Raw genomic sequence first — 19,195 nt, 5'->3', positions numbered from 1 at the left:
TATAAAATATATATGGCGATTAAGCTACACTGAATATTTGGCGTTTCATCCATTCTAGGATTCCTCAGGCTTATGCGTCTCGCATAAGCCTGAGGAGTTCTAGAGTGGATGAAACGCGGAATATTCAGTGTAGCTTAATCGCCATATATATTTTATAAATTACTAACTAGCTCTACCTACGTATTGATCACTTTTGAAGTAAATACTTAAAGTTTACGCATAAATCTATACTTTCGTATATTAATTTTATGTGAGTAAATGAAGTATATATATATATATATATATATATATATATATATATATATATATATATATATATATATATATATATACGTAGATGAAAGAACTCTTTTTCGATTTTTCAAATATGTTGTTTTAAGCAAAAACAATACTTCATACCTAATTGTTATGTCGAAAATAGTAATATATCCCAAAATTTCGAAACTGCTATTGTGTTTTTAGTCAAAATAAAAAAGTTCATCACTATAAGCTACAAATTTTGCTTTCCGAGGTATGTCTTCTGTGTGTGTTTTCTTCACTGTCTACTTTATAACGTCTAACAAAAATGCAGTTTTACCCGATTATCCGTAAACATTACTTTTAACTATGCACAACTTTCTACTCGATGAATTTTCGTTATTTTTGGTTGTACTACTATTATATAAAAGGAATTTTGTCTGTGTGTGTGTGTCTGTTTGTAATTTTGTTCCTGTGCACTCGAAAACTGTTAGACCAATTTTTACGACATTTCACGCAAATGTACTTTGAATGCAGTATTATTAGATAGTGATATGGACCCAATGGTTGTTACCACAGAAGAAAAATATGGAACACAGATCGGACGTAAAAAAGATATATTAACCAAACTGTTACAACTATGGGATAAAGGGTAAACGGCGCTTACTATCCAAGAGTGTCCATTATGGATAGTCGTATGTGCTGCGCACTACTAGTACTCCTGCTGATTCTATTGTATTACGATACTGCTCCCGAGAGTGCTATCTCAAATCGTAATATAGTACTGGAAGAGTCCATGATGCAGGTAAGTGGAAGAGTCCATGATGCAGGTAAGTTTCGGTCTCACAACGGATAGGTTTTGAATCTGAATGTCTTCGACAAGTAACGATAATCGTAATAATTCGATGAAAGAAGGAACAGGCGATTTTGACTAAAGTTAACACCTTACACAGCCTAACATCACAAGTGCATTTGAAAAGTTTTATTACCGCACAAGCCGAAAGTCCTGACATATAAAACTAATACCCGGTTCTTTAATATGACAGGGGCGCGCTCTAAATAAATGTTTCTGTTTAAAGCACAATTGCATTATGATACTTACCTTTTTCATTGCAAACGTAAATACAAGTTATAATAACCGCACAAGTAGTAAGGCCAAGCACATAAAATCAAAAGTAGCGTCTTTGATATGACAGGGGCGCGTTCGAAATGAATGTTTCTGTTTAGATCACGACTGAAGCATAATGCTTGACTTTTGAATTTTAATGATTAATTCAAGCTATTACATAAAAATAATTTTTTAAAATTAACAGAAGAGTCTCTACAGTGCAATGTAGACTACCATGTATTGCGATCTAAGCTTCTTCCCGGTACTACTGTATTCCCAACAGACAATTGATTGAAAAATGGGCGATTTCACCGATTTCGATGACAATAAAAATATGGTGTGAAACATTTGTTGATCATTATTTAATGCCGCGCAACGTCGGGTCTCTCTGCTAGTAGGCTTATATAGAGTGGACATTTGTGTGTGTGTGTGTGTGTGTGTGTGTGTGTGTGTGTGTGTGTGTGTGTGTGTAAAAAGAGCGAGAGAGGGAGAGAGAGAGAACAAGGAAAATATAAAGAGCGAGAAAAATAGAACAAATCAGAGGGAAGTACTGTCTTTTTATGAAACAAAATGTCCACACATTCTAACTCTGCAATAAAAGTTGTAGCATTGTACGATGAGTTCACATTCATTTTGAGTTATTAAATTTCCATGTTGAAAGAAATAAAGAATTTTCCTTTCAGTCATAGGACCGACTCGAAGTAATTATTGATTAAAAAAAAAATGAAATAAAATAATCGATCGCTTCTTTTCCTCTTCTTTCTCTGAGGCTAATTTAGGCTGTACGCGGCATGGCCCAGACCAAAATGCACAATCACCACTAAAGAAAAATCGAAGGAGTGATAAAAGAAAAAGAGAGAAAGACTAGAAGCAAAGAAACCAAAATAAAAGAGGAAAGAGAGTAAAAATAAATAATGTTAAACAAAGAAAGACAATAAAACGAAATAAAATCTTCAATGTATTGTTTAGTGAACCGCCATATTGTTCTGCTTCCGCCATCTTGGTCCTTATTGTGATTTCTACCTGAAGCATAATTTCGATTGCTACTTCCGTCTAGTTTTGTCCTTCCGGTTGCAGTCCTATTGGTTCTGATGTCGTTTCTTTGTTGTTATTTTTTTTTGTACGCTGTGAATTTAGAAGATGTAGAAATACGCTCATATCTTCTAAAATAATAATGCTTCAAATAAAAATTAGACAAAAGGAAAACAGCAGTGATCACGATAATGATTACATAATGATCATAGCGATCATTAATTTAGATTTAATCAGTTGTTTAATGCTTTCTATTGTAATAATAACAATCACAATAAAGAACACAATTATTCTAATTGGAATAAAACATTTGTTGGGTAGCTAAATGGAGAAATCCTTTGAAAAAAGTGTACACCTGACGACAGATGTAAGAAACAAAAAAAAATAATTATCAAATTTACCAAAAATTATTTAAATAAAAATTATGAACCTACATCTTGTTTTATACCTAGGCCGTGCGCACGGAGAAATCGTTTTGGCAATAGCGTACAACTGCAAAATAAATAAAATAAATGCACTAAAAGTGTCTTTTAATAAAGATTATTAATATGACAGAGACACCTGCATGAAGAAGCAACAAACTTGATTAACTATCAACAATAAGATCAATTTTAAGTATGATGTTTGAAAGGTTATTTTCAGCATAAGGTTACACAGGTGTAATTAAAGTCAGACCAATCCAGTGAAACCGGGATGGCCGAATAAAACCATCTTGGTGTGTAGCTACGTGACAATATCATAATAACAACAATCGAAAAGGATATCGTTGTTGGTTGACTATTTTAGCCCGAGTAAAATCTCTATCTCTCTCTCTCTCTCTCTCTCTCTATATATATATATATATATATATATATATATATATTAAGTAATGTGATTGATAATTTAAAATTTAAAAATCAAATTTTAATTAAATTAAAAATCTGTTTCATAAGAAGGAACAACAACAAAATCAATCATCTGTACGATCGTTTCGGAAAACAATGCTTTTTATTGTGGTATACATCAAGTTATGTACAATAATTATATATAGTTTTTTGATAAGCAAGTTCTCCTCATCAGCAAATTTTGAAGGGTTTTTATTGAATTTAAAAGACACCATAAATAAACCTAGCATTAAAAGAAAGGCAGATGAATCAAAGTTGACTTCTCCGCAAAAGAAGAACCACACACTTCACATGAATGTGGTTTGTCTCTTTTTTTTTTTCATTTTTCTTAAACTTTTTCTTCTAGGGGATGGGACATCCAACCAGATGTCTGACATTTACCCCTATTTTAGTGAGTCCAACCAAGAGATCTTTTCAGGATTCTAGCCGTCCCTTTCAGTGCAATCGTTTGTATTTCACTTGCACTTGGTTCACCGGGTATGCTTGCTATGTACTTTTTAAAGTTCTTTTTCATAAGCCCAGTTGCTCCTATGATGACTGGTATAATTGAAACGTCTTTTAATTTCCAATTTCGTTTCATATCATACATAAGTCCTTGATACTTTGTAATCTTTTCGCTCTCAACTCTGTTAAGCCCTGTATCATTGGGTACACTGACCTCTATTACGGTCGCTTTTTTGTTTGCTCTGTCCCAAATCACTATATCTGGTTTAACAGCTGCATTTTCAAGATATGTAGCAGTAGGGATTATGTAGTCATAGTGGATAGTGTAGTTGTCATTCCCAACTGTTCGTTCGGGTATATGTTCCCAGGAGTTTTTACTACACTGAATGTTGAGTTTCTTACATATCTTCCAGTGAAGGTATTTGCAAACTCCGTTATGGCGATCTGTATAATAACCGTCTCCAAGTAGGACTTTGCAACCAGAAATCAGGTGGCCCACACTCTCAACCTCAGTGCTACAGAACCTGCATTTATTATTGTTGCTTAGACCACACATCTTTTTGAAGGCGTTTGTCATGAGGCCCTGGTCTTGTGCAGCCAATATCAACCTCTCTTGGTCGTAATGGAGGGATCCTCTTTTGAGCCAGTCCAGGGAACCATCCCTATCAATATATTCTTGGGATAGTTCAGTCGGTAGGTATTTTGCCCGTTTATGGTTGGTCCATTCTTCTGTTTTAACAATATGGAACTGGCTAGTGTATTTTTTCCGACTTTTCTGGGCTATGTCAGTGGCAGGCTTGTTTGGGTTCTCAGTATCATTTGTAAGGCAATCTTTTCCAAAATGAGTGGCAAGTTGTGTTATAGATGTTGTGCTACTTGCTCGATTCTGATAATGGTCTTTAATTTTCATAAGCTTGGGGTTACAGGAACTTATTATGTACTGACCTATGCTGATGATTGTGGCTCTGTGTTGATGATTGACTTCCGAGAGCCCCATACCTCCTTCTCGCCTGGGTAGGTACAAACGAGGCATGCACTGATTTCGATAAATAACTCGGTTTGTCTCTTGTTTTACACATTTGCTCTTGGCATATTCAATGGCCCAAATTAAAGTCCACTTTTCATCCTTACTCCATCTGGACTTTAGTCTTTTTTCAGTCTCCTCTTCCTGAATAGGGAGGTAATCATATTCAGCATCTTTTAGGGCTTTATGCTTTATATTATTTTCGTCTTCTTCTGTTATGTATCTCGTCATTTGTGATACAAGGGATCGCAGTTTTGCAACTGTTGTCTGCTTTTTGTCTTCAGGGAGGTCAGAATTCTTGATTTTCTCTTGTAGGATCTCATTCGACGTTCTGCTCCATTTTTCAAACTTTGAATAATGGTAGCAATATAATAATACCTTCTTTTGTGCAACTGTCCAGGGTTGGGTTTTTAGGCCTCTTCTGTTTCCTTTTCTTGTAGTTGCACATGATGGTTTGGGGCCAGGATCTAATTCACGATCTGTTGGCTGATCCAAGTGGACCTCTGTCATGGTAGTTCCATTATCTGAGGTAAGAGGGTTCACACCTTCAAATACCTTTTCTCGTCTGGTGTGTGAACGAGGTAAGGGACCCTTTTTATCCTGGGCGACGGCCAGCCAGTATGTATTATTTTTGGTATTCATTTTCATTTTATTTCCTCATTGTCAGCGGCTTTTGATTTAATATTCAAAGCTACCCCCTATAAATAGAGGGGTTTCCCCTATCCGCAACCTGGGGACGCTCTGTATGGCTTGAGGATACAGCACACAATTGTCTCCCGTATGTGTTTTCATATGACTCAACAAATTTGACTTCCATGGAAATGAATAACCGCATACTTCACAAGAATGAGGTTTGTCTCCCATGTTTGCTCGCATCTAATTCCACAAACCTCATTTTTGTGAAGTATGCGGTTATTCATTTCCATGAAAGTCAAATTTGTTGAGTCATATGAAAACACATACGGGAGACAAAAGACAAACCACATTCATGTGAAGTGTGTGGTTCTTCTTTTGCGGAGAAGTCAACTTTGATTCATCTGCCTTACTTTTAATGCTAGGTTTATTTATGGTGTCTTTTAAATTCAATAAAAACCCTTCAAAATTTGCTGATGAGGAGACCTTGCTTATCAAAAAACTATATATAATTATTGTACATAACTTGATGTATACCACAATAAAAAGCATTGTTTTCCGAAACGATCGTACAGATGATTGATTTTGTTGTTGTTCCTTCTTATGAAACGGATTTTTAATTTAATTAAAATTTGATTTTTAAATTTTAAATTATCAATCACATTACTTAATATTGAATTAGCTCTAAGACATTTAACTATCGAGCTTATTATATATCTAAATTACAACGAGCACTTTCTATTTCATGTATTTTAATCAAACTAGTAATTTCACTGTTACATTAAAATACACTCAGCTCTTTAGACTATTGTTCTAATCTCCTTTAAATATATATATATATATATATATATATATATATATTAATAGTTTTTAATTGTTAATATTTATCATCATCATCTGATGTTGATAACTACCTCTCCATTGATAGGCTACTTTGAAAGTCAATTTCTTAAAGCCGTCCAACGCATAGAGCTTGTAAAACGGACGTTAAAATGATGATGATGATGATGATGATGATGATGATGATGATGATGATGATGATGATGATGATGATTGGTGAGCACCATTTATTTATTTTGGATTAACGAGATGAGTATTGTTGAAATTTGTTTCCCTATCTTATGGGTAAGAATTCTTTCTAGAAAAAACATTGGTTATTTACGGGGGGGGGTTGCATGCAGGTTGCCAACATCTCTTAGTGAAAATGCCTCTATAGAACGAACTGAATCCGAACTTTGCGCACTCACATCTGTCTGTATTATTAACCACTCAGCCACCGCAACCTGCCTGATGATGATGATGATGATGATGAGGAGGAGGAGGAGGAGGAGGATTAGAAAGATGATGAGGGTTTCTTCATTAAGCTCAGGTTAGACTGTTTGAATGAGGCTGTTGGCAGTTGTTGAGCTTCTGAACATAGTTTGGTAGAATTCGCAGGTAATAGTAGATATTACATGGTAAACATCGTGGCGTAAACGCTTCTAACTTAACTGATTAAATGTTGCTATGACAAGATGGGGCAACAAAACCAACCCTAACCCGAACCCTAACCCTAACCCGCGAAATGTGGACAAAACGTGCATTGCAGCACTGCCTTTTCAATCCTCTACTTCCTCATCAGTATAGCTTGAAAGGTCGCGCATGCTGGAATGAAAAAATTAGGAAATGATCACATGACACCGTGCCTTCCTTAAACAGAAGAAGAATGTGGTATTTTCTAAACATCCACCTCTGAATTAATGGAGTGTATTCGTATTATTCGTATTATTTGGATTATTCGTATTATTCGTATTATTTGGATTATTTGGATTATTCGGATTATTTGGATCATTTGGATTATTCGTATTATTTGGATTATTTGGATTATTTGGATTATTCGTATTATTTGGATTATTTGGATTATTTGGATTATTCGGATTATTTGGATTATTTGGATTATTCGTATTATTCGGATTATTCGGATTATTTGGATTATTTGGATTATTTGGATTATTCGGATTATTTGGATTATTTGGATTATTCGGATTATTCGGATTATTTGGATTATTCGGATTTTTGGATTATTTGGATTATTTGGATTATTCGTATTATTTGGATTATTTGGATTATTCGTATTATTTGGATTATTTGGATTATTCATTTTGAGTTATTAGCTCACCGTTTCTGACCTTCCTCAAGTGTATTTTGTCGAACTCGTGAACCTGCACGGAATTTCGAACGGAAAACTTTTATTTAATCCAAGAGAGTAGTATACTCTCGTTCCGTCGACCATGACAAGGTAGAAGTCCTAAGTAATTTGCAATTGTATTTTTGTGTGTCGCCCGCACTGAAGTTTGGAACTTCAACCTCCAAAATAGTGTAACACAACTGAATTTACCAAGTATTTTATCCATTACGCCTCGGCACCTTGCGGATTCCTGAATTCGCGCGTTTCTAAATGTGTGTGCAGAGCATTGTAAATCGTAACACCAAATTTGCTGAAAGAATTCATTTAAATTTCTTACTCAAAACGTTGCTAATCTTGATAAAAAAAAAGATCATCAAATTTTCCAGTTTCACGCTAAATTTTCAAATTCAACTTCCTCCGCTTTTGACTCGTTCGCTTTCAATTATTCAATCAATTCGAACGTTTTTAGCACAAAGCATCTTTTGCCGTTTACATGTACATCTTTTGAGGAAGATCCCTTATCAATCGGATAAGCTTTAAATTTATAAAAATGTAAAGATTGTATCGTTTATTTCTTTGATTTCTTTATGTTTTGTCGGTTTGCATTTTGTGCATGATCTTATCGATTTATAGTTTCTAATTTTATTCAAATCTCATTTTCTACATACGATAATGTCAATTGACAGGCTTTCTTGTTTGTTGCTACAGTAGGGAAGATTAATGTCTTAAATGGTAAAGCACGTAATATAGCATTTCAATTAACCATTTAATTCTATCAGTGACTGAGAAGGTTTCTTGCAATTATTAAAGGAAACAAACATAGTCTTGGCAGCATCCATTATGGCCACATTACACGTTTTTCCTTAGATGTGTGATTATAGAGCGTGGTGTCATCTCTTTTTTATCTCTTTTTTTTACATAGGGGTCACCACTTATCAAGGCCCGGAGGCCACTCAGGGATTAGGGTTATTGCGTGTACAGTAATCAATGAGATAGTATTGTAGCAATCGTTAGTATTGGAGATTTGATAGTGTCTTACTTAAGGGGGTGGTTTGTCAGGAATTTGTTTATGTTGGATTTGAAGACATCCAAGTTGTAGTCAGGTGGGAAACAGGCAAACGGAAGAGAGTTCCATAGTCGTTCACTTCTGAGAAAGAAGCTCAGCTAATGGAATCTACGCTTGGATTTAGGCACAGATAAAGAGTGGGGAAAATTACTGACAGTAGTTTCAGCCAGACGAGTGTTTCGCGTGACAGATTGGCGATGGGGAACGAGAGATTGGAGCTCAGACGAGCAGTTGCCATGGAAATAACGCTAAAAAAGACAGGCTCGCAACGTCTCTTCTGTGGGAGAGAGGCTGCAGGGAAGAGAAAAAGGCATCCCCCACTAAACCGCGAAGTCTATTTTGTACTCTGTCAAGGCAAGATAGGCTGTTTTTAGCAGCTCCTGCCCAGATGTGACAGCAGTAATCCATCCTTGAACGTACCTGGCTTTTATACAGATAGAGAATTGCATTAGTACGGTAGAAGGATCCCACCATTTTCCCAGCGTCCTTGGCAACAGACCTGATGTACGTATATAATTTTATCAAGAAGGCCATTAACCAGATTATAATTCATTATACTCATTTTCTAGTTGTTGCTTTCGCGACGTTTCGGCCAATTGTTCCTCTGGCCTTCGTCAGGTAATCCTTCAACATATTATATTATATTTTGTTCTTCCAATTGTCTGGTTAGTACCGATTGTTATATTATTTAATTAATTTGTATCTAATATATTTGTAATTATTTTAGGGATAAATGATTTGTTTATTTTGATGGTAGTAGTTATGATAATAAAAAATAATAATATATATAAATAATGATAATGATAATAATAGTGATAATAATAAGAAGAAAAAGAAGAAAATAATAATAATGATAATAATAGTAATAAAAATTATAATAATAATATTAATAACAATAAAATTATTAATAATAATAATAATAATAATAATAATAATAATAATAATAATAGGAAGAAGAATAAGAAGAATATTATTAACAATAGCAAAATAAGTAAAATAATGATAATACTAATCATATTAATAATAATAATAATAATATTAATAATTATAACCATAATGATCACATTAATAATATTTCTTTATAGAGGTTTAAATTTATAAAAATTCATCTATCGTCTAGGTCTATGCCAGCATCTTGATAATATTTCATCTTTTCGATTTAAACATGTTGACTTATTGTTATTGAATTTTAATAAAACCAGAGATTCAAATCTACAAAGAGTGCGGGTTTATATGTTTAAAAGAGCCTGTTGGTGTTAGTCTGTGTCAAAGGATTAATATGGTGGTTATTATTAGAATTTACATTTGGGAGTTTTGATACTGTGCAGCTGTAAATTACACCTTTACTTGTACAGGTGTTTTTGTTTCTACAGTTACAGCTTGTCATAGTTTGTATATTTGTATTTTCTTAATTTTTTATCGTCGTTATATATATATATATATATATATATATATATATATATATATATATATATATATATATATATATATTATTTTTATTATTTTTTTCTGGAACTTGAGAATACAATTATCGACATAGCCGCATTGCAGCAGACAAGACCCACACACTGACAGAACAACTGAACAGGTGAAGTGCGTTAAGGGATAGTGCACCCTTATTACACTACAAAATTTTCATCCCGCTGGCATCCTTTGTCGCTTGAGATGGAACACTGCCAGTCAATCACTTGGATGAAAACTCGATAAAAATAATAAACAGTTAGACACAACCAGTTATTTGTAATTCCTCGGACAGTTATCGATTACCATTGTTCCAATTTCTGTAGTTTTCCTCGATACACAGGCTGCATATTATGAAACGAAAGAAAGTTGAGGGTTTCGGCCCAGACTTGCGAACTACAGTGAAGAGTTGACGAAGGATTTGCCAAGAACAAATGGCCTCCGCAGACGCTTTAAGAAATCTTTTCAATTCTGTGAAGAATGAAAAGCATTTCGCAGTGGTTGATGTTAATCGCATTCGGTTAGCCAGGGTTTTGTCGCCAGTTTAATATTGATCGAAATAAGGTTACTTCTACTTGTGACACAATCATATGTACATGAATGAAATATCGTTTGTGGCGTTACCAACCGTGTAGCACTACGACACAGACACTCTTTGATTCGAGACCATAACAAGATACCTCTCGCCGGATTCTAGCAGTAATCACCTGAAATCTAGTTTTACTCAATGGATCGTGACGTCTCTCCGTTTTATTCTCAGTTAGTCTCTATGTACCATTCTCAGTTAATCCCTTTGTCTCTGTCTCTGTCTTTGTCTGTCTGTTTGTCTCTCTCTCTCTCTCTCTCTTACTCTCTCTCTCTCTCTCTCACGTTGGGAGTCAGCTATATCTTAATAAAAGCACAAAATCAAAACCAGTGGATTAATAGATAAAGTACTTAATCAAATTCAGTTCTAATGACACTCTTCTTGAGGTTGAAGGTTCAATCCTCAGTGCAGACGATGCTAAGAATGTAATTGCGAATTTTTAAAGATTTCCATCGAGTAATAGTTGCGGTAACAAGAACATGCTACCACCGTGAATCAACTAGAGGATTATGTTTGAAATTCCGTGCAGATTCCCGATTTCGACAAAACAGCCTAAAGAAGATCGGAGGTTACATCCGCAGAAACGTTGTGGGAATAATACTCAGGATACAAACAGTAGTTCGAATAATCAAAACAATACTAAATCATTAATGCCTTTTCAATTCAATTAGTATACATCCTTGACAATCCGTTCAACAATGACTTCGTTGCCGTCGAGCTCAGAATTTACACAGTTTATCTACGTATATACTGAGGAATGCCGGCGGGATGTATAGGCATTTTTGTAAGTGAGAGTGCACTTTACCTAGTGCTTTTAAGAGCTCACCATATATTTGATAGATATCGATCAACTTCATCACCGTTCAATGATATGTCGGCCATTTTAGTGATCGTCTCTTCAGTAGAATATGTGTGCCTGAATGGGGTTACACTTACCAAACTATAACCACCCATATTTTTGTTGCTATTTCAAAGAAAAAAATATATCTAAACAATCCTCAGGCAATTTCTGAACTGAAAAGGTCCATCTCAGTCAAAATCACGAAAGTGCCAAGGAAGGAATAAAGTGTTGATAATTTCGCACATCTTCTACAAATGGGTTTATCATGGAATGTGGACAAAACAAAGACTGTTGGACATGTATGAATGAAACTTGGTGGATGAGACGGATACAAATTATAGTTTATTTGTATCAAATATTGTTGGATTATAGAATTGATGGTTGATTAACAATATAATGAGAGGCAAACTTCCAAACTTTATTAGGGTTTAAAAAAAAAACAACAAAATCTAATTTGTCCATCACATATTCCCATCTTTATTTGCAATCAATTTTCTAAGTTCTTCGTTTTCAGGTCAAATTTTAAATTCGATTATTATACTGTTATTTTGATGAGCATTATGGGAGTTGATAGTGGTCAAGTGATTAACGACACGGATTGGGTGTTCCTAGTTCGAATCCAGTTCGTTCCCCAAAAAATCACTGTCACTTAGAATGTTGGCAACCTTCACGTAATCCTCCCCCGTAAGTACCCTGATGTCTTCCTAGAAATAATTCTCACATGAAAAATATCGTGGAAACCAATGCAAACAATACAAACTTCGGATTGTGTCAAATGAAGTATTCACCTAAAATTATTTAGATTATTCGGACTACTGTTCTCAGCTTGAGTGTCATTTTCGTGACGTTTCGGTCGATGTAACCCTAGACCTTCTTCATGTGTATCTTGTTGAACTCGGGAATCTAGATGACATTTGGACCGGAATCCTTTATTTACTTCACGGGGGTTGCGTATTCTCGTTCAGTCAGCCATGATTAGATAGAATTGAACCATCAACCTTCAGAAGATTATCAATTTTACAATTGCTTAGACGCAAGGATCAGTAGCACATTGGTTAGAATAGTCGGGGAGGCATTTGAAGCTTTCTCCTGGTACACTGCAGCAGGGTCTCTAGGTGGAGCAGGCAATCAATTGTTTTGATTACAAAATGGGCGATTATCACCGATTTTGATGACAATACAAATATGGAGGGCGGAACATGATTCAATCACGGACAATGTTGGGTCTCACTGCTAGTATATAATATCTAGAATTATTACGTCAATTGCAAAATTTGCAGACATTAAAAAAAAAAACGGACGATATCCGACGCTTAAAAGTTTTTCACTTTTTTCACGTTTTCAAGTCAGCTTTGAAAGTAAATTATTGCTCTGCATTCAAAATGTTTGTATTTCGTTTCTAAGTCATTAAAATAATGTTGGAGCCATTTAAGATGACATACCTCTTTTTCCCCGAATCCTCGTTGAACAGAGAGTGAGGAGGATTATTGGCACTTGTTTAATAGATTTCCACAAGTTTATAAAAAAAAATCATCGCTGTAAACATCCTTTGAGAATTTCTCATGCTATTAATGCGGCGAATACGAACAGCGGATTAGCATTTTTTTTAATGTCTTAAATATTTTTCACTTTATTTAATCGACTTTTAACTCTTAAGCTTTTAATCGGATTATCGTTTCTTTTTAACAAATTTTTAATTATTATTATTTTTTATGTTTCTTAATATTTATTTCATTCAATAACCTTGTTCTTACTATTTTTACAAATATTTGGGTTCCTGCGTTAAGAAAGGTTGCATTCGAATAGATATATGTGTGTGTGTGCGCGCGTGTGTGTGCGTGTGTTAGTGTGTGTGTCTAATATTAGATGCACATAAAAACACTTACGCTATATCTAAACTGTTTAAATTAATTATTAATCAAATATTAGACTGATGTAAAAATAATGTCGTTTTATATATATATATATATATATATATATATATATATTGTGTGTGTGTGTGTGTGTGTGTGTGTGTGTGTCTGTGTGTGTGTGTGTAATGATTAAAGTTCTCCCTGGATCGCCATCTTGTCGTGGTGGAGAACCTTGTGTGTTCCGATGAACCTGAGAGCGATGCCGTCCGGAGCCTAGGCTCCTGGTAGGGCCACCCATGGCGGTAAGGTTGAAGGGGAGGTTCCAGACAAAGAGTGATCCAAAAGACCTCAACGGCTGATGCGGCGGATGATGACAATAATGACACAACGGCACTGAAGGCGGATGAAGGCTGCAACAGAAGAGAGTCTCCAGTCGTCGTGGTTCTCCATGCCATTGGAATCAGGCCCTCCTCTGCCAAGGGGCCGTGTGGTGGCTGCAGGCGCATCAGTCTCCCCACGTTAAAAGACATCACGCGCAGGCGTTCTCCCGAAAGGGAACACATCCTACTCTACATCATGGATGGAAAAGTCTTGTGACAGTTTTAGTCATTAATCTCCCCGACTGAGGCAGAGAGAGCTCTCCCTTAATTCCCGGATAGAAAAAGTCCTGTGGCGACCAGGAAGTGGTGACGGGAACAGGACAGTGTAGTCTGGCAGCTCCTAGCTGCAACCTGGCACATAGGCGGTGGGTGCCAGATTCAGTCGCTAACCTCACGGACCGAGGCAGAAAGAGTTTTTCGGCAGCTGCATCCATGACTGAGCAGCCCTGTTTAGGATCCACTCTGCTCACCCCAGTAGGGGAGGCGGGTTAGAAAAGGTACCCCTAAAAATAGCCTGCCTCAAAAAAAACCGTCTGGACTACCGCATCCAGAGGGATCACCACCACGCGGTCGGAAAAAGAAAGAAAACTTACGCCTATTTTTTGGAACCTGGAATGTGAGGACCCTCATGGACAACAAAACAAGTGATCGACCCGAAAGAAGAACTGCCATTATCTCAAGAGAGCTAAGGAGGTTCCAGATTGACATAGCTGCGCTCTCTGAAACCCGACTGGCTGACGACGGGCAGCTGAGGGAGGAGAAATGCGGGTACACCTTCTTTTGGAAAGGAAGGCCTGCAGAAGAGCCACGTATCCATGGCGTGGGCTTTGCTATAAAAAACAGCCTCATCCGCCACCTCAATGAGCCTCCTGTGGGCATCAACGAACGCCTAATGACCATGCGCCTGATGCTTGCGGGCAGCCAAATGGCCACTGTGATTAGTGCGTATGCTCCAACTCTTGATGCACATGATGAAATAAAGGAGACCTTTTATGCTGACCTTGACACCATTTTATCCGAGGCCCCCAAGAGGGACAAGATAATCCTACTTGGGGACTTCAATGCCAGAGTGGGACGAGACCATCAGCACTGGAGAGGAACGCTTGGAAGAGAAGGAGTTGGGAACATTAACTCAAATGGTACACTCCTACTGACAAAGTGCTCAGAACATAACCTGATCATCACGAACACACTTTTCCGACAAAAAAACGCATTCAAAACATTATGGATGCACCCTCGAAGTAAAATCAGGCACCTCATTGACTATGTCATTGTCCGTGCCAAAGACCGCTGTGATGTGCTGAACACCAGGACAATGACCATTAAAGACAATTGTTGGACCGACCACCGTCTTATTCGCTCCATCATGTCTATCCATTTAATGCGGAAGCAAAGGATGCAAAAAAGACAGAGCCGACCAAAGCTCAACATCGAGCAGCTGGGCGATATCACCTACCAACAACACCTCCAGGCAGCTCTTAGCGCGGACCTGCCCAAGCAGTATCCACATGACGCTGAAGAACACTGGGACAAGCTGTCCTCTGCCATCATGGACTCCAGTATAAGCATCCTAGGGCAGAAAAAGCGAAAACATCAGGATTGGTACGATGAAAACGATACCGAAATCCAACAGCTTATAGACATCAAGACGCAAACTTTTATCACCTGGCAGAATTACGTCAATTGCAAGCTTAAAAGAGCTGCCCATGCCAAGGCTAAAGCGGCTGTCCAATCGAGAGTCAGGAAGCTGAGGAACCTCTGGTGGATGAAGAAGGCTCAGGAGATCCAGCAGTTTGCTTACTCTGGGGACACCAGACGATTCTTTGAAGCCACAAAAGTGGTATACGGCCCCAGTTACCGTTCTCTGATCCCCCTTCGGTCTAAGGATGAGCTCACGCTGCTAAAAGGAAAGGGAGAAATAACAAATAGATGGAAAGAGCATTACGAGGATCTTCTGAACAGGGACACCACTCCAGAGATGGAGGCCCTTGAAATACTCCCCCAACAGCCCATAATTGAGAGCATGGGAGAACCACCCAGTCTGGAAGAGGTGCGGAATGCAATTAGGAAGATGAAAAACAATAAGGCGGCTGGTTCTGACGGCATACCAGCAGAAATCCTGAAGAAAGGCGGGCCTGATCTTCTCAGACACATCCATGCCCTGCTGCTCAAAATATGGGAACAAGAGAAAATCCCTGCACAACTTAGAGATGCTCTTATTGTCTCCATCTTTAAGAAGGGAGACAAGGCAAACTGTGGGAACTACCGGGGCATTTCTCTCCTATCTACCATAGGGAAAGCCCTAGCTCGGGTTTTGGCCAACAGGCGTACACCTCTTGCAGAAACCATCCTTCCCGAGTCCCAAAGTAGCTTTCGACCAAATGGAGGCACGATGGACATGATCTTCACTGCTCGTCAACTCCAAGAAAAGTGCAGGGAGCAAAATTTACCATTATACATGGCTTTTATAGACCTTACTAAAGCCTTTGACTCTGTGAATCGTCAAGCCCTTTGGCTGGTTCTTGCAAGGTTTGGATGCCCAGAGAGGTACATTCGGGTACTGAGACTGCTACATGACAATATGTCAGCTACAGTCCTCAGTAGTAGTGGAGATGAAACAGAGCCCTTCGACACGGGAGTGAAACAGGGGTGTGTCATTGCCCCAACCCTGTTCTCCATCTTCATTACTGCTATCCTCCATCTCACGGACAAACATCTTCCCCATGGAGTTCGGATTATGTACAGAACTGACGGGCGTCTTTTTAACATGAACAGATTTAGGGCCAAAGGTCGAACGAACACCATATCCATTATGGAGCTACAGTATGCAGACGATAACGCCCTTGTAGCCCTCTCAGAAGAGGACCTACAGTGTACACTGGTTGCCATCACGAGGGCGTACAAACAGCTAGGACTAACAATTAATATAAAAAAAACCAAATCCTCCATCAATCACCACCAAACAGTACTCCAGTGTCACCCCCAAACATCTCCATCGACAACGCTAGACTGGAAAATGTGGACCACTTCCCATACCTAGGCAGCATCCTATCATCAAAAGCCAACATAGATGATGAAATACAACACCGTCTCAACTGTGCCAAGGCTAAGCAAGAGAGTATTTGAGAACCGTGACCTTCTGACAAAGACCAAAATCATGGTATATAAAGCTGTCTTGCTGCCCACTCTTCTCTATGGATCGGAGACCTGGACCACATACAGGAGGCACGTAAAAACCCTGGAGACGTACCACCAAAGATGCCTCCGAAAAATCCTCAGAATTAGTTGGAAGGACCGACGCACCAACACCAGCGTCCTGAGTGAGGCTGACATTCCCACTATCACGACTACTGTTGCTAAACGCCAGCTCAGATGGACTAGTCATGTTGTCCGAATGCCGGATCTCCGCCTCCCAAAACAGATTTTCTACTCTCAACTTGTTGAGGGAAAGCGTGCCCAGTGTGGCCAAAAGATGAGGTATAAGGACAACATCAAAGCAAATCTAAAGCGGTTTCACATGGACCTTGAGACATGGGAGGACGTGGCTGGGAGCAGGTTGGCATGGAGGAGCGCTGTCCACGAAGGTGCTGCGCTTTATAGTAGTGACCTAAATCAAGCTGCTGAGGATAAACGCAAGCACAGAAAGGACAGATTATCAACCAGACACACCCAACCCAACCCCACCCCACCACCACTACCTTTATCTGCCCAAATTGCACAAGACAAATTGGGTCTAGGATTGGGCTCTATGCTCACCTGAGGACCCACAGAAGCCACAACGGAGGACAGTCTTACTCGGACACGAGTGACCGCCGATGATGATGATGATGATGATGATGATGATGATGATGATGATGATGATGATGATTAAAGCAAAATTCTGTAGATTAAAATATATATAAAACTATTTTCAAGTTAAGAATTTAAAGAGGAGGGCAATCTCATATGCCCTTCGAAATCACGGTATGGAACAATCAAATATTCTGGATATCACCTCAGATTTGGTACAAGCTTCAAACCAATCGGATTACTCGATCACCTCTGATTTTCCCCTTGAATTACTACTCGTCAAACCTGGAAGTAATATCTCGGAAACTATTGAACTCATTCTGATATTGGACTGCCCAGGTTGTATGATATCCTTTTTCTTTGACTCTTAATCGCCATCTAAATAACTTTTAAATAACATTTTCAATATATGTGCTGAAAAGCAAAATATTTGTTTATTCATGGCTGATCATTTTGCTAATTGCATTTCATTTCCTTTGATGATAAGAGCCATTATTAAAAATCCATGAATTAAGGAAATAAACATAATTCCCCTCTATATATTTCTTGTGTCAAACAAACTCAAACAAATTCTTAACTTAAATATATTTGTATATATTTTAATCTACAGAATTTAACTTTAATCATTAAACTTATATATTGCTCGATTTTTTATATATTGAGATTTACCTTTTTGGCTAGGATCATCCTGAAATTATTACCTCACTGTAATATCTGACAAGATAAATCACTTTATCTTTAATCTGTGACTTATCTCGCTTATATATATATATATATATATATATATATATATATATATATATATATATATATATATATATATATATATATACAGTAGCGTCCAAAAGTTAAAGAACGGTCGATCATTTTCTTTTGAATGGCTTCTAACTTTATCTATGAAAAAGGGGAAAGAATGTTGGTGAATTTTCTAATGTTTATTAATGGTAGTTTAATAATAAAAAAAAAGGTTTATTTTTGATTTTGAATACATATTAGTTTTTTCATATAAACAAATTAAATTAAATTACTGATGTCCAAAAGTTAAGGAACGGGGGAAATTATTAATGAAAAAAAACAAAGAATCCTTTCAGTATTTGCTGAAAAAAAAACCCTTGTTTTCAATCACACTATGGCATCTTTTGCTGCAAGACAAAACCAATCGTTCACATGTTATAGGTGAGATAGTATTCCAGGATTTTCTTATACATTCCCATAAATCATCAAGATTTTTTTGTTTTCTGTGATCTTATCACCAATAATTTTCCAAACATTTTCAATTGGCTTAAGGTCGGGTCTCTAAGCGGGGCAATCCATAAAGCAAATATTGAATCTATTTAGCTCTTCTAAAACTATTTTTGCTTTGTGGCACGGTGCGCTGTCTTGCATAAAGAGATCAGAATCAGAAAGATTAGGAACCACATGTTCTCTAATCAATTCTCGAAGCGGAATAAATTTTCAAAATCACACAAGAAAAAATATAAATATATATCCCTGTGTAGCCAAGACTATTCCTACAAAAAAAACGACGTAGCTACACTACATACATTTTTAATCAATGGTTATCTATTCTTACTTCAACAGATCAATGCTAACTAGAAATTATCGATCAACAGTCAGGTAAATGATGTTTATCTCAAGTGAAAAAGGATAAGCATGAAACGGATATATCCGTGACGTATCCATGACGTAT

At 37.2% G+C, this 19,195-nt stretch overlaps 1 protein-coding gene across 4 annotated transcripts in view; it reads right to left on the bottom strand.

The window, feature by feature from the left end:
• LOC145249747 (putative amine oxidase [copper-containing]) overlaps nucleotides 1–19,195 on the bottom strand; it is an 845,813-nt gene that overhangs the window by 437,358 nt on the left and 389,260 nt on the right. The window lies entirely within an intron of this gene.

The sequence above is a fragment of the Euprymna scolopes genome, chromosome 28 (genome assembly GCF_053919585.1).
Source record: "Euprymna scolopes isolate OS-2025 chromosome 28, ASM5391958v1, whole genome shotgun sequence".
NCBI classification, from domain to species: Eukaryota; Metazoa; Mollusca; class Cephalopoda; order Sepiida; family Sepiolidae; genus Euprymna; species Euprymna scolopes.
This window is presented reverse-complemented; position numbering and strand designations above follow the sequence as displayed.